The sequence below is a fragment of the Zonotrichia albicollis genome, chromosome Z (assembly GCF_047830755.1).
Source record: "Zonotrichia albicollis isolate bZonAlb1 chromosome Z, bZonAlb1.hap1, whole genome shotgun sequence".
Lineage (NCBI taxonomy): Eukaryota > Metazoa > Chordata > Aves > Passeriformes > Passerellidae > Zonotrichia > Zonotrichia albicollis.
In genome coordinates this window covers 75,404,093-75,420,520 of record NC_133860.1, presented here as the reverse complement: position 1 = coordinate 75,420,520, position 16,428 = coordinate 75,404,093, and positions in this window count along the sequence as shown.

Here is a 16,428-nt window from a genome sequence, read left to right as displayed (position 1 = left end):
TCTCTTCTCTTCTCTTCTCTTCTCTTCTCTTCTCTTCTCTTCTCTTCTCTTCTCTTCTCTTCTCTTCTCTTCTCTTCTCTTCTCTTCTCTTCTCTTCTCTTCTCTTCTCTTCTCTTCTCTTCTCTTCTTTCTTCTTTTTTTCCTAATTTGTTTAAAATAAGAAAAAGTTGTCCATCAGATTTCATATGGCCTTAGAAGTTGTCCATCAGTGCCCACAGAAACACTGGATAATTGTTAAAAATCCCTGAGTTAGGCAGATTCAGTGCCAGAATTAATTTTGTCTTCACTTATTTTTCCCTCTCTGACAAAACTCTGACAAGCTTCCCAAGTCCTAAATCTGTGACTAGCAATAAGCAATACTGTCCCACTAAGATTTGAAGATAAAAAGCAAAGAGAGAGAGAGAGATCAGGAGCCAAACAAGCCCACTGAGTCATGGGTTCAGCAGCTGTTCTGCAGTGACTGCTGCTCAGGTACTGGATTTAGTGGGTTGGATTGTTTGTGGTTTTTGTTTGGGAGATTTTTTGTGCAAAGCAAGCAGGTAATGTCTTAAACACAAAGTTGCACCACATCACTTTTGCTAAGCAGAAACAAGAGCTCTTTGTTCATATATGAGAAAGTTACCAGGCTGCAAAAAAGTGAATTGTGATGTATGGATGTACTCTTCTTCCAGATCATACAATTTTTCACTCCTTTTCCTATCCCCAGTTTTCAAATTTATTTTTGTGCATTCATCCACTGCTCAGTCACTGGAGGTTGTTCAAGAGACTGTTTTGTATTTTCACTGGATACCATAATAATTGTGTCCTTATCTACTGGATTTGAAGTTACCATGACAAGTATTGATTTCTAGCATCACAGTCTGGGTGGTAACTTTAACAATTCAATTGTCCTTAATAGCCAATTCTACACTTTTCTCTGCTGTCTCTCTCTATTGCTGACTGCAGAATAACCCACCATAAAATTGCTAGCACTTCTCTCTGGATTTACACAGCTTGTAGTGAAGTAATATGAATTCCTCAAATGCAGATTGCCATAATTGATCAAAACTGAAAAATAGGAAACAATAAAGAAAGAAAACAACTTTCAGATATCTCAGGTATAATAAAGAAGGAGATATAATTCCTGGTAATTATTGAAGTGATCAAAGTTTCCAAGGAGACAACATGATTTTCTAAAAATTATTTATTCTATTAAATGTTCTTGTTACATCAAACTGTCATGCAAACCTGTGCATGCAAAGAGACACACCAAGGTTTATAAAATTCCTTGCATTTCCTAGGAATCTGATACCTAATCTTATAGTTTTATATAAATATAAACCAGGATTCTTTATCTAAGGGCTTGTGGCTGAGTGGCCAGCTGACAGTCAGTGATACAATACCTGTGTGCACAGCTGGGCATTCCTGGAAGGAAAATCATGGAGGAGAGTTGTCTGCAGTTTGCAGTCCCAGGACTCACAGGTTGCCAGGTGAGCTGGGTGTCTGCCAGGCACCTGGGGAAGGAGCCCTGAGGTGGGTACAGGGTCTGTATCCTGCTCACAGACAGAATTGCCCTGATCCACTGTCCAGCACTGGGGACAAGATACCTCTAGAATCATTTGTGCTCAAGATAACAGACTGAGGCAACTCTTGTTTCCAATAAGGAAATGTTGTCCACCCGTTTCATATGGCCTTACAAGTTCTCTTGCTGAGAAAAGACACATCAATTCTCCCAGCAGAACAGGATCTTCTTCAACCCTTATATGTGCTGCTGCTTCCCTGTCACCTTCCCTCAAGAACAAAGTGTGTGTATGTTGTCTTTGTGTTTTTAGTATAAACACCTTTTCTTTTCCTTTTACCTAACAGGCTTTTTAGTTTGACATGTACATACTATGACTAAAAAACATTTGAGATCCGTAGGTGAATTTAAGGCAGAGAGAAATCTGATAGGAGGCAGATCTATTGGCAAGGGTCTGCAAGTGTCTTGCTATAGCACCACTCTTGAAATAGAGAAACTACTGGGCTGCAACACATATCTTCACTATCCATCTAATAACAGAACCAGAGAGGCTGTGTGTGGGCATTACAGACAGCCTTAACCACACCTGCAAAGACAGCCATTCACTCCTTACAGTGCACACTATTTCTTGTTTTCCACGGCAGCAAACAGCAAGAACAAACTGGTTTCTTGCCCTAAATTGACACAGCTTTTCCCTAGTTGACATCTGACAAAACACAGAGACAGCCTCAACCAATGCACCTTCAGATTGACAATTAAGCATAAATAACTTTTTATCAAGATGCTAAAAAACCCAGAAAATTAATTTTGAAGTATATAAATCTCCTTTCTCTATGCTTATATCCTCTGAAAGGACTCTTTTTCTTCCAGCCTTCCTCATTTCTCCAGATACTGCTATACAATCCTCCTCTCCATCTTTCTGGGGTCTTTGGAGCTGCCCAGAGACTGAAGATTAGACTGATTCTGGTGTTCTGTGTACTCCTATGGAAATACTCCTTACATATATATTGATTATTGCCAAACTTTAACTGATGCCTACTGAGTTCAAACACTTATAGTGGGACTCTTGTCAAATTTTCAATGGACACACTATCTTCACCATAGGTATCTTATCTTTTATATATTGTTCAGGCACCACTAAATAAATTGGGAAAACTTCTGAATTATTGTAATATAGAAAATTGAGACTCTTTAAAAACATGAAAGTAGTGTCAACCTGTGTATTTTTCAGTGACCATTGAAGTTTAAGGAGCAATAATTAAGTTCTGGATCAAATCTGGTGGGGCAGAAAATTATAACACCTTAAAAGCAAAAGCAGAGAATGAAAAAAATCAATGATAACCTATGCCAAGGAGTCACAGAATCCAGGAAGTAATTCCTTTGTGCTTTTAAATAAAAAAGCCAATTTAATGCCACTATCTCACAGTACAAGTCTTGCTCCTAGTGGTTTTTTGTTTACATTTTTTTAATTTTTATTTTTGTTTGTTTTGTTTTTTAAACCTTAGCGATTCATGATGGCTGCTGTCAGGAGAGGAAAACTTTGATGCAAAGCTGGGATAGTCCAATTGTAATTCAGGGCTGAAACGACCAAGCGACCTCATCTGCAGCTCAAAGTTCTTCACCATCCAATTTCCCTCCTTTGGACGTTCTCTAATGTATTTCTTATATTGTGACACCCCAAAATTGCCTCATATTCTTCCCACTTTTGTCTCAAGCCATAATATATCTCCTTGTTTAACACAGAATAAAATACCCTTAAATGTGTAAACCATCAAATAAGCACACAAGCTTTCTCTATGTGTTTGGAGGTTACAGCTCTGCTATTACTGTAGCAGGTTTGCAAAGTGCTTAGGGTACTTTGATTTAATTAAAACAAGTAGGTTAGGACACTACTTATGGAAACTCCACACATTCCTAGACATCACCTTCCTATGTAGACTGCATCTCAGAAGCATGTGAGACCTCATCCTAGTGCTTGCAAGAAGCTTTTTGTGGCCATACAGTGTTTTGTCTGTTAAATAATACATGTACACAGTCCCCTGTGCCCAAGACATTTCCGGGTAACTGAAAGATTACATCAGCCTAACACATAAATATTTGGAGTAGTATTGTTAATGTCTCCAGTGGGGGAAAGTGTCAGCTATTTCACTAAAACAGATTCTATGTTTTCTGTTAGTTATTAATGCATTAATTTTAACTGAGGGAACTTCTGGGTTCCCTACTAAATGAATTTGTCTTTTGTTTTCTTTTATGGAGTATTTTGAATGAACTCTTGTGCTCTCAGAGAGATCTGAACATAATCCTAGAATATTTGACCTGCTGTGTTTGGAACATCTGAAAAGTATTTAGCTGCAAAGCAAGTTTAGCTTGAAAAGCTTTAGCTTCTTTTTCTTTCCTTTTTTTCTTGCATCATATGCAAAAATTACATATCTTCTTTGTTCCTTGACAAAATACAAGATAAACCCAAGACACAGAAATAATAGAGTCAGTTTTCCTAGGATCACGAGCATTGTGTAGTTTTCTTGCTTTCAGTTTTAGATCCAACACAGCTCAAAGAAGTAATGTTCTGAACCAGAAAACAGGAAGGAATGTTAATGAAATGTGAAAAGGTTGCTGGAAAAAGAACAGCCTCAGAAAATGTTTTTAAAGATCACTTGTCAAGAACACCATTATTTCTTTGGCCCATTTTCTGCCAATTTTTTAAAGAAATGGATAGTAAATTTCATTTCCAGAGTATACTATAGTCAAGTGTACTGTAAGGGTGCTTAGTGGCTAAAGAGAATTTCTTAATATTTGCATTATAAAGAGATCTTCAGTTTTCCAGGTACTTGGAAATATTTTGTGATTTTTTTGCTCTCACCCAAGCTACTTCCATCTCCTTACTGATGAGGATGATTGATAGAGCTGGGTTTGTGATGCACATTTTTTTAAATTAGTTGGAGGTTGTTATTAAATGTCTGAGTAATTGTTGGCCTCAGAAGCTGACATAGCGTGGTGTGACTTCAGGACCCATGCAAGTCCCATCTCTGAAACCTGCCAGGACAATCCACTCCCTGTGCACATTCCTGAGGCATCTGAGGGGTACCAGATCCCATTCCTCAGACAAGAGCAGCCTAGGGAGAAGCTTTAAGGTACAGAACGAGTGGGAAAATTCCATCTGGTAGAGAGAGAGAAAAAAAGTGGTCTTGCTCTACTCATACAAGTCATTCCACCAAAGAAAGAAGGCTGGTAAGCCTCGGGCTTATAACTAATTGATGATTTAGTTAACAACAAAAGTTCTACAGGCACAGGATTTAGAAAGTAAAATTTGTGACATATACTCAGGCTTCAGTAAAATTTAGGTCAAGAGCATCACTGCGTTCAAATTCCTTTAAGCTGATGAGGCATCTTACGGTTACCCAGCACAACAAGAGTATTTCTGACACTTGCCAGGAGACAAAGGAATACTCCTTTTGGTGACACCCTGGTGGACAATAGCCCCATTTCTCCACTTTCGTCTCACATAAGAATACCTTCCTTCCTCCTCTCTGAACTTAAAGCTTTTTCTACCAGAAATAGCTAAACATTTACTAAAGAAAACAAGCAAAGACAGTGCATTGAGTCCAGAAGAGAATATCTACCACTCAATATCACATCTTGACTGATCTGTTTTTTCACATTTATTGACCTCCTAAGTTTCTTAACAATCACCAGTAATATATGTTTATCTAATGTACCTCATAATTAGTCATGGTCTTGCAGGATTAACAGCTTAAAAGATCAATTTGTAGGATCAGTTGACTTATTCAGAAAGGTAATGAGTAAAGTAAAACCAAAAACTGGACCAATGTTTTCTACAACTCTGTCAGGTGTCAGTTTTTGAAAACCCAGATTTAGTATAGCAATTTGTCTTAACTTTCTTATATGGAATTGTATTTGTTAAATGATACATCAATTGTGCACCAAAAAGGATACAAGTCTCTACATTACACTTAAAAAATCAATCTTGGGTGCTCAGAATTCTGAATTTGAGTTATACTTACTTAGAAAGAAACATTTTATATATTTTAGTTTAACTGCACAACCATAATTCTTCCCATAAAAATTCTTGTGTAAAGGTTTGCAGATTAATTTGCATTTAATTTTTAATTTACAGTCCCCAAAATCTCTTGTGGTTTGCTGCATTAGTGAACCAAAATTGTGTAGCAGTTATTCATGGAAAGGGAAAACTGTAGGGGAAAAGGGATGTTACTGATTTTACATGTATTTTATAGTTTGGTCACTTTTCCAAAACATCTAGAAAATTAAAAAAAAAAAAATTCAAAGAAAGGAAGACTTATAAAAAAAAAATCCACCTTTTTCTATCCCCTTTTGCTAGTGCAAATATGTTTTTCATAATAATTATATTTTCACCTTTGTGAAACATATACGCTTGTTTTACAAGCATCTACCCATTTTTTGCAAAGGTCTTTTCCTTCAAAGAAACTAATTTATTTTACTGGTATTATTAGAGTATTTACAAGAATTATTTGGTATTTGTAAATTGCATATTCAAACCTTCTCTGCACTGAGGTTTTACTTGCAGATGCACTTCCCACCTCAACAATGTTGCCCAAGATGCGGAATGTGAAATTCAGACCAGTTCTCATTTTCCTTGTCCTGCCATCCAGGGCTATGCATCATCCACCAGCGGGCAGCTTCCTGGGGCAGGCACCGAGGCATGCCTGGAGCTCTGCTGTGGCCCTGCTGCAGCCGAGCCACGTTCCTGCCTGGGTTGCCCTGCCATGGACCCACTGTTTGCACACGGAGTGATGGCAGGCTGCACTCCCAAGCTGCACTGGATTTAATGACACTCAGAGAGGTCTTCACGGCTTCTCCATTCACCAGCTGCAATACAACCTTGTCTTTTTTGCAGTCAGTAGCACCTAGAGTTGCTCTCTTCTCTACACTTTTTTGCCTTAGGTTTTATATTTTTTGGCACCTGTGTGTCAACAGGTGTAAGTGAAGGTGGTGCTTGTGATTTGGCACTGTTACAGAGCAGAATCTTCCTGCCAGAGGGGTGATTCCTTGACAGAAACACACAAAGCATCCAGAGCAGATCTTCATTGGTCTTTCCCCTATTTCTCAGAAAAATATGAAAAGCCTGTTCACTCCCAAAGCAGGATGGACATACCCTAGCAAGAATTAATGCATTGGGTATAGATTGCTCTGCGTATTTATCTAAACATATTTATCTGTAATATTGAGATCTTTGTAAATGTCTTCTGCTATCAAATCAACTGAGGTGAGTTAATTTCATTGACATGATAATGTGCTTGGTCAATACATAAGAGAGAGATTCCTTTTCTGCAGGACCTCACACCCATCCTATTTCAAGGCAAACAGACTGCCAAATTTCAATGGATGAGTTGGCAGGCAGTGGGGAGATTTATACACATCCTTCCCTGGGGCTCTGAAAACAGAAGGACTGGGGAACCCAGGGGCACATTCTCCTTCCAAATCACCTTTCTTCAGTGCAATTCTCAATCCTGTAACATGTATGTTCAGGCTCCCATGTGTTTTCCAAAGATATGTCTATATAGAATATCAGTCTTTTTCTACAAGGTCTTTGTGTGTGTCTACTTACAAGGATTAGTTATGCACTGAATGGTTTGGGCTGCTTCCAGACTGTGGGGAACACTGCATGTCCAGTTGCCATGGCTTAATGCAAGCCATTTATTAAACTGTCAAAACTGGCTAAGCACCAAATGCTGACTCAAGTGCTGGATATTTTTCTAAGGTGTTTATAAGCTTTTTGTGTTGAGAACTGGGGACATTTGAGAATGTGAATATAGTGAAAGATGCTGCTAATGAATATTAAGACAGTAACAGACATGACTTCAGTAATCAGCAAAATCCATACATAATATTGTAAATAACAGCAATAGGCACTTTGTGATAAACTTCACTGAAAGTAGCTAGAGTTTTGTAAATGTTTGCTGAAGAAAAGCTCAATTTTTCTACTGGTATTCAAGGATCTGAGACAAAACTTTCAGCTTTATCATTAACAGCATCTTTTCAGGAGCAGTATCTTCCACTTCCATACCTTTGAATTTCAGAATTCCAGTATCTCCAAACAGTTCTGAATGAAGTGGAAAGGCATTGTGAGGTAGGCTACTGGACCAGAGCTGCCATACATGGATATCCCACAGCCATGTAAAGGTCCTTGTCTTTGGCAAATCTTCACCGAGCAATTGAACTGGTAGAAAAAAAAAACCATCAAAAATTTATTCAGCAAATGATACGTATGGTTTATAAAATTCATCAGGAAATTCATATGAGCCAAGCATTTGATGTGTATGAGGTAGAGCTTTCAAACTTGTGCGTTTTGCTGCAGAAATACTGTATGTTGTCTTTTTCCTCAACATGTCACCTTAAAACTCCTAGGTCAAAAATTGTAAAAACCTCAGTTTTTCATAACTTTGAAAGTATATATATATATATATATATATATATATAAAAGAATAAATCACTTGTAAATTTCCCATTGACATGTGTGAAATCACCATCTTGGACAATCTACCAGCCAGCAGCCAAACTTTGAACATTGTAACTGCAATGGATATTTCCCATTTTGATTGCAAAAAACTAAGGGTAGATACTTCTGCTTGGTGAAGAGAGCTTAAACAATGAATTTTCTAGGTAAAATTTCCTTCTCACTTGAAATGTCAGAAGAACAGAAAAATAGGGACAGGAGGAGAATTTTTTTATTTTTTAACTTTCTTCAATACTGAGATATTGCAGGTATCTGAATAAAGTAATATATTACTGCTGTGTAGGGATTTGAAATCAGTAGATAATTGTTGCTTAAGGAGATTGATTGAATTGTGTTTCTTTTAAATTTGCATGATATGCAAACATAAGTCTTCACATTTCTTCTCTTTGTAAGACTATAAATGAATTAATGTCTCAAAAAGCTGTAGGCGAAAGCTTAAATGCTGGATGAAGGAGAACTTCTTTTAATTTGCTGGCAGTTTTCCTCCACTTTTTTTGTAGCTCAGATGTAAAGTCCATTACATGTGAGTGAAAGCTGCATGCATTCAAATTGCTTGAACTATATTAAGTTAATAAAAAGAGCAAATGCATTTACTGAAAAGTAAAAATACTATGAAGGAAAGTTAATAGCCATATGGGACAAACAGAAAACAGAATATAATAATGGAGACCAAATCCTTTACTCAGGACAAGTACATAATTGTAGGTATTAATTGCTGAAGAAAAACTGTATGCAGCAAAAATGAGAAATGCCTTGAATTTGTTAGATAGGAAACAAGAAGATTTGTGAGGACAATGACAGGAACCCAAGATGTGGGTTTTACTTCAACAAACAAAGTAAAATTTAGGACCAGGAAGTATAATGAAAGCATAATCTTGCTTTCATTTTAACAATCTTGCTCTTTGATATTTTGGACAGTACAAGAATGACTCATACAAGAGATAAAGGCAGCAAAATTCTACCCCACTTCTGCCCTCCTATAATAAAGGGAGTCTAAAAATGTCATACGGAAATTGTTTCTGATGCACATGAAGAAGTGTGAAAGATAAAAAGTACACAAACAAATGCAAAGTCACCCTAGACTGTTGGGTCTGCAGTTTCTGGAGTAAAATTTAACAATGGGTGGCTTTTTATGTATTTTTTTTCCAGAGCAGTTGAACTAGAGAAATCTGAGCAAACATTTAGTCATTAAGTGATCTTGTACATCTGTTCAGATAGGTTTTCTACATAGCAGATGTGGTTCATAAACATTAGGAGAGACTGCAGCATACAACAGAGACATAAAAATTATGTCTGGTTCTGAACTCAGTCCAGTATACGTAAGACTATCTACTTGGAATGGAGTATATCAATTCCAGTGTGAAATCACAGCAAGAGCAAACTTGTTCCCAGAAACATCTGGATAAATATTGATCAAGACAAATTTCTAAGGAAGGTTCTGATGTTGTCCTTCTGCCTTTTAGACCTTCTCTTGTAGACCAGGTGTAAAACAAGCATACAGACTACGCATGGACTCTCTAGCAAAGCCACTCGGTTCTCAAACACAGTGAGTAAAAGATTTTCTCCATAAATAAAACCGAAGGCACTGAAGTGGTAAAAAAACCTCGCACAATGAATTCATCCTTAAGAGGAAAATGCAGAGATTTAAGTGCCAAGGAGACTGCTTACTGCTGTGATTTCCATTACTGAAAACTCTGAAGAGAGCCTGTAACAGTAAGTACTTCTCTCAGTATTTCCAGGGACTGCTTATGACCTAACATTGTTCTGTTAAGACAACACAACTTTAAGTGCTTTCCTAACTTAGTTCTAATGTATAATTTATATTGAAATTTACCAGCCCACAGTGAGTTCTTTAGTTGTTAAAAATATCACTACAGCTGCAGCCGAAGCTGTAAGTTAAAATGGTCAGACTACCAATTTTATTTCCCTGCAACAACAGGACCTTTGTTTATTTTTTAATACTGCATAAATAGTGACTAGACCTGTTCTGTTCAAATGCTTTCCTATTAGACACACTTCTGTTTTCCATTTGTGCCTCCTGCATTAAAGGGATGCTTGAAAGCTTTGGAAGTGCTAAATGATTGCAATACTGTATTACAAATTGTAATTGGGGGCAAAAATACCATTTCTGTAAAAAAAAAAATATTTTTAGCTACTGTCTTTGCAGATCATCAACTAAATTTTTAACTTTTAGTCACAACTAATGAAAATTATGACATCCAGCACATTTATTTCCTTTTTAAATTTTACTTTATTTTTCTTGGTCTGTTTTCCAGTTGGTGGCATAGTAATGTGAAACTTTCCAAAGCTTTGTGTTACTGCAATGACACAGTGGCAGCATGGCCCAATGGAATTTGATAATTCATATTCTCTCATTTGATTACAAAATATCCAGCACTCTTTGGATACAAAATATCCACCTCTTATCTTGAGGAGACAGGAGATTATAGACGCCAGAAAACTTATCATATGAGATGTAGTTTTGTCAGCTGTCCTCAAAGCATTTAAATAGAGATATTCCCATTATGTTGCTCCTGGTAGATCCTTTCTGCGACAGCTTGGGGAGCCCCAAGATATTTTTATCCTTAAAGGAAACCTGGTGTCCAATCAGCATTGCTACCAGAGCTCTGGAAGGTGTCTCAGATAGAAGACAGCCTCTGACTGTGAAACCTCTGGGCAAACTTCCTGTCCTCTCACATTCTCAGGAAAGTCAAAACTAGTGCTGTCCTGGTTTTCCATTTTCCCTTTCTGGGCGAGAACACCTGAAACACTTCTGGGCCATAGAAATGGAAAAAGGAACATCACAGAACAGTTGGTTGTCCTGTGGTGTTGAAAAAGCAGCTAAGCAGCAACACCTTCAAGAAAAAAGTAAGGTCTAATGAGCATAATGAGTGGTCAGTTAATAGAACACAAAATCATAGAATTTTTTGGGTTGGAACGGACCTAGAAAGACCTTCTGAGTCCAGCCCTGTCTTCTATGACGTCGTTCACAAGACAAGGTTGCTAAAAGCCCCAATCAACCTGACCTAAATACTTTCAGGAAAGGGACACACACATTTTTACTGGGCAACCTCGTCCCAAAAAGCCCAATTCTTCTTTGTATCTAAGGTCAACCTGCTCTATTTTAGTTTAAAACCATTAGTCTTTGTCCCGTCACTACATGCTGCAGTCAGAAGTTCCTCTCTACCTTTCTTTTTGGCTTCTTTTGGTACCAAAATCTTGCTGTGAGGTCTTCCTGAACCCTCCTTGTCTTCAGGCTGAACAGCCACAGCTCTCTTGGGTCTTTTTTTTCACAGTAGAGGTGTTCTTGCCCGCCAACCATTTGTCTGGATAATTTCATAGAAGATAGTACTCACAATATCCTTTTTTGTTGCGCAGGAATGCAAGCTACAGCTGGATCCTGTGTTTGTGTGGGTGTGCAACCAGCAGCTGTGGCTTGCACACCCTCCCTCTGCTGGAACTGGTCCTGGAGGTGTTTCCATCTACATCTGTGCTGTTGCAACATTTATCAAGGACTTTCAAGTCACCCTCATACCGGATGTGAGTGTGCTTGGAAAGGTTTAAATCCTATGCTCTTCACAGAAAAATGAGATATCTCCCAGAAGTTTTCCAATCTTTGTATCCTACCATGGAGTACTAGTACAATGAATTAGAAAGCACAATATGCTCTGTAACTCACATATAATTCATAAACTGAGCTGTTAAGTGGAGTCCTGTCAAATCTAATCAAGAGCTTTTTCATTCCCATTTTTCCGTATTCTAAAACAGCTCCCTGCAAAGAGCCAGTGCTTTCTCATACATTCTGCAATATTTTGCACTGTCTAGGACAGTGTACTTTGTGAATAGCAGAATAACTTCTATGACTAACATATTAAGGACAAAAGTATTGCATCACTTAAAAAATTACTAGATAGCTTAGATGGATGAGAAGTGTGTGTACAGGTATCAGAAGGACTAAAAGCTATCAAACAAATATTCATGAACGAGTTTGTTTCTTCACACTTCAAGGCATTTTGATAGTACGTCGTTGAATCAATCCAATGGTAACTATGCAGTAATGTATTTTGTTATCAAAGTGAGACATTTTAACAAATATTAAAATAAATCTTACCTCTCAAAAAATATGTATGAAATATGGGAAAATTTTTGGGAATTCAACAGTCTTCATTATCATTGCTTAGCTATGGACACAACTGGACACAACCACTATTGTGCTGCAAATTGCAGTCCAAGAGGGCTTAGTCTGGTGGTGTAGCTTATGTGGTCTGAGCACACAACTTAAAAATGATGGCTCATGGAGTTTTACATCCACACAGTACAAGCACTGTGATCAAGTGAATGAAAATAAAACCAGAAAGAGTATTGCAAAATACTTACAGATATCATGTTTTTGTGAAAGTGTTTAAAATATGAAACCCAGATACTTTTATTCCAAATTATTCTCATTCACTGTAGATATTTAATTCCGGTCTAGGAAAAAATAAAACAAGGAAAATAGAAGTTACCCATTAATCTTTGCATTAATAGCCCTAATCAACTGAAGTTTGTATACAAAGGCTTTTTATATCACTACTTCATATTGATCCTTCCCAAAATAAGACTCTCCTAATGTGGTACAGTTCAATAACAGAGGCACTTGCACTATTTTGAGCAGTACCTAACAGAAAGGAAAGCACAGGAATACATTAGACATTGCCTACAAGAGGATGTACATCTGGATAGGAGCTGCAGCATTACTGTGGATGATGGGGTGAAAGACTATGCTGTGGACAAGTCCTTTGCAGGGAAAACTCTGAAGGCAGATTCCCCAAAAGACTGCTATAGTTTTCTTAGCCTTCAGAAGCTGATCACTTAGGAGAACGAACTGAGATCTCAAAGCAGTAAGTGAAAGATCAAGAGGTCTTCTATCCCCTGTTTGTTTGACTGAAGCATGATGAATGGAAGGGTTTTCCTGTCCCAAACACTTGAACTGGAAAGCGCTGGAAAGCGGAGTGTCTCTTAAGTGTTTTGCGGGGAAAAGAAGAAACCTCACAACTTTATAAAAGTTGCAAAGCTCAGTATGTTTATTTACACCGCCGGACACATGCGGAGAAAACTCACCTCAAAAAGGCGTGCGAACCTCTGAGCACTTCAGATCTCCTTTTATCCCCCTCTCAAATACATATGCATACAGTTTCACAGTAAGTTCATACATATTCATTTTTATGGGTTTCGTGTGACTTTTACCACTAGTTCCTTTTTATCAGAAAGAATTCCGAGGTCAGGCTGACTCGCCCTTACAGCAGTCCCTGTCTCTCTCTATCATCTTCTGTCTCCGCCCTTTTATCTCTGTCCTTCGCTGAAGTAACTTCACTGAGCTTAGGCCTTGCAGTCTGGCTAAATAACTACGATTTCTAACCACAGACTCAACTCAAAAATGTACATTTCACCTAAATTAAAGTGAATTTCTATCCTGGAAATTTTCACTTTGCTTCATAAGGACAGTACTTTTGGAAGCCAAGGTTGGATTGGCGCCCTGCAGCGAGGTCTGTGCAGAGGCACTGCACCTGGTAGAGGTGGCTGAGACACCAAGAGATGATCCCAGGGAGCTAGCATGGATTTTAACATGTCAGAGGAGCCAATTGCCTTCATGTTTGAGAAGTGGCACCTGACTTTGCACAAGACAGCTCTGTTATTTGGCACTCTCATCAGGCAGTCCCTTGCTGGTGTTGAAGTTCTGCTCATTTATTATTGAAGAGCGAAAGGGAAGACTTCAGCTAACTTCTGGGAACAGACCATAGATTGCATTACACATACAGACATGCATGCAGATGCTGGCTCTAAAACTTTTAACTCCTAAAATAAACAACAGTAAAACACTCAATTTATGTAAATATGTACACCGCAGTTATGTTTGTGCCTTACTAAAACTAAAAGAGAGCCAACAAGAAACCTACAAAAATGGGGGAAAAAAAATAAAAAAAATCCAGACCAAACTTTTCTAAATTTAAGAAACATATTGAAAATTAACAAGAAAATTTTATAGTGTTGCTGGTAATTTTCCAGAGAAATTATGAAAAAGCTAGCTCACTGACAACTTTGGAAGCTGGCAGAAAGAAAAAGCAGTGAAGATCAAGCCAAGTAATTATTAAACTAAGACTAACTTTATGTGGCTATGTTTGAAATTTCAGCAATAAATATTTTACTGTATTTAAATGCAAAAAAAGTGTACTTATATTAATTAAGTTTGAAGAAATTCTCAATTGCAGAACCAAATCCAATAAATATTAGTGTTAACCTTTTTTTTTTTCTCTCCTACTTTTTAGCAGGATGTCATAAAATAGTACAAGGTGATTATTCCTCTCGGATTTTAAGACTTTTTGTGTATAAAAGGAAAAATAGAATACCTATCAAGAAATGCAAGCCCTGCATAAGAGATCCTGATTTCCATAATTAGGCAAACAGAAACTGCGGTTTTAATTGTCCTTAGAATATGGCATGACTTTAAAGAAAAATCTTATTTTAAATGGTACGCTTAAGAAAGTACTTAATTATAAGTGGGTCTTCAGTACCTCCTGATCTCCAGAAGAAAATTAATATATGCTTCTGTACTCTCCTGAATGAGTTGATTTCTGATCAGTGTTTTTTCTTGTCTCCCTCCATAATTATGCCTGCTATTTAGCACTACGGTTTTGGTACTGTTAATTGTGTTCATTCTAAGTTATATTCATAGACCAAAGAAAGAAGTAGGAGCTGAGGGTCTAGCATATCCCATCTCTGTATGGATGGGTTATTTTTGTGTCCACAAACTAAGGATGACATTGATACCACCCTGTACCCTAGGCTGTCCCTCACACCATGCAGAGGCACTGGTATCCCAGACAGCTGAGACAACCTCCCAAAAGGAAATGAGATGGGGTTCAATAGAATGCCTCAGCCCTAGGTCATGCAAACCTCGTGAAATTCAACAAGAACTACAAGGTCTTGGGACAATCCTAATTACCAGAAAGGTCGGAGATCCAAAGGATGGAGCACCTCTGCTGTGAAAGCAGTTGAGGAAGTTGAGGAAGAGGTTCAGCCTGGAGCAGAGAAGGCTTTGGATGCCTTCAGTACTTGAAGAGGGCCTACAAGAAAGCCAGGTAGGGACTTTTGGCAAGGATATATGGGACAAGAGGAAATGGGTTTAAAGTAAATTAGAATATATTTATATTATATATTAAGAGGAATTTTTGGTGAGACACTGTAACAAGTTTTGTCCAGAGAAGTTGTGAATGCCTCATCTCAGTAAATATTCAAGGCTGGGTTGGATGGGGCTCTGAGCAAATTGTTCTTGTGAAAGAAGTCCCTGCTTATGGTCGGGGACAGGGGGGTTTATTATAAGGTCTTTGGAAGTTCCTTCCACACCAAACAATTCTATGTTTCTCTGAAAACACATTTTTTCTCTGCCCAGGACAGAGGCTGTACTAAATCTTATCCATGTGACTATTAGAAGATGAGCATTGCTAAGCTAAATAACCTCACAGCTGGCCTGCTGCACTTTCCTCTACAATAATAAATTTTCTATGCTTAAGAATAAGGACAGTCTGCTGGAAGGGAAAAGTTGATTGAAAAATACATCTTGTATTCATGTGAGATACAGAAAAGGCCACCCTTTTCCACAGTTCCAGTTGGGATTGCTAGCATGAAAACAGAATTTCAGAATGTTTTTGTATGTTTTTTCCCTCACACTCTTTGTCATATATGCCTCCCTCCATTACCAGTAAAATGCTCTCTCCAGAGAGAAAGGATGTCACTAAAAGCAGCTGGGCTGTACACAGGAAAAGCTATCCCTAGTGCATTGCCACCCTGTTGATGCCTTTATTTATTCCAGCATTTATGGATAAATGTAGGCAGACTTAAAAATTCTTTAGTCTGCATGACACAGCTCTGGAAGCACCAGTCCCTCTCTAATAACAACCCACAAATGCAAACCCAGTAGCCTAACTTACATACACAGCTAGATTAGGCTGAAAAAATTGACAATTGTCTCTTTGAAAAAATGAGCTCTCGGCATTCCATCCCTACAACAAGAACAGAGAAAAAAAATGCTATTTCTGGGTAGCAGTTTCCAAGGTTGTTTAATATTCACTGATGATCTTAATGTTAGCTCACATTTTAAGAATTTCACAGCACATCTGTGCATCATTGCATGTTTTATAGGTTTTCTCGGACACCATAATTTTTTTTCCTAAAACTCTTACTTGAGAAAAAAAATTCAAGGTATTAATTGTTCTTCCTCCACAATCTCCAAAGAGATTGCATTTCTAATTAAACACAATTGCAGCTTATCCAACTTCTTTACATTGCATATTCATAAGATGTGCTTTTGTCAAGAGCTGCTACATGAAAAGGTGTTCAGAAACAAGACAATGCAACATTTGATCCTCCTTCTCTTCCT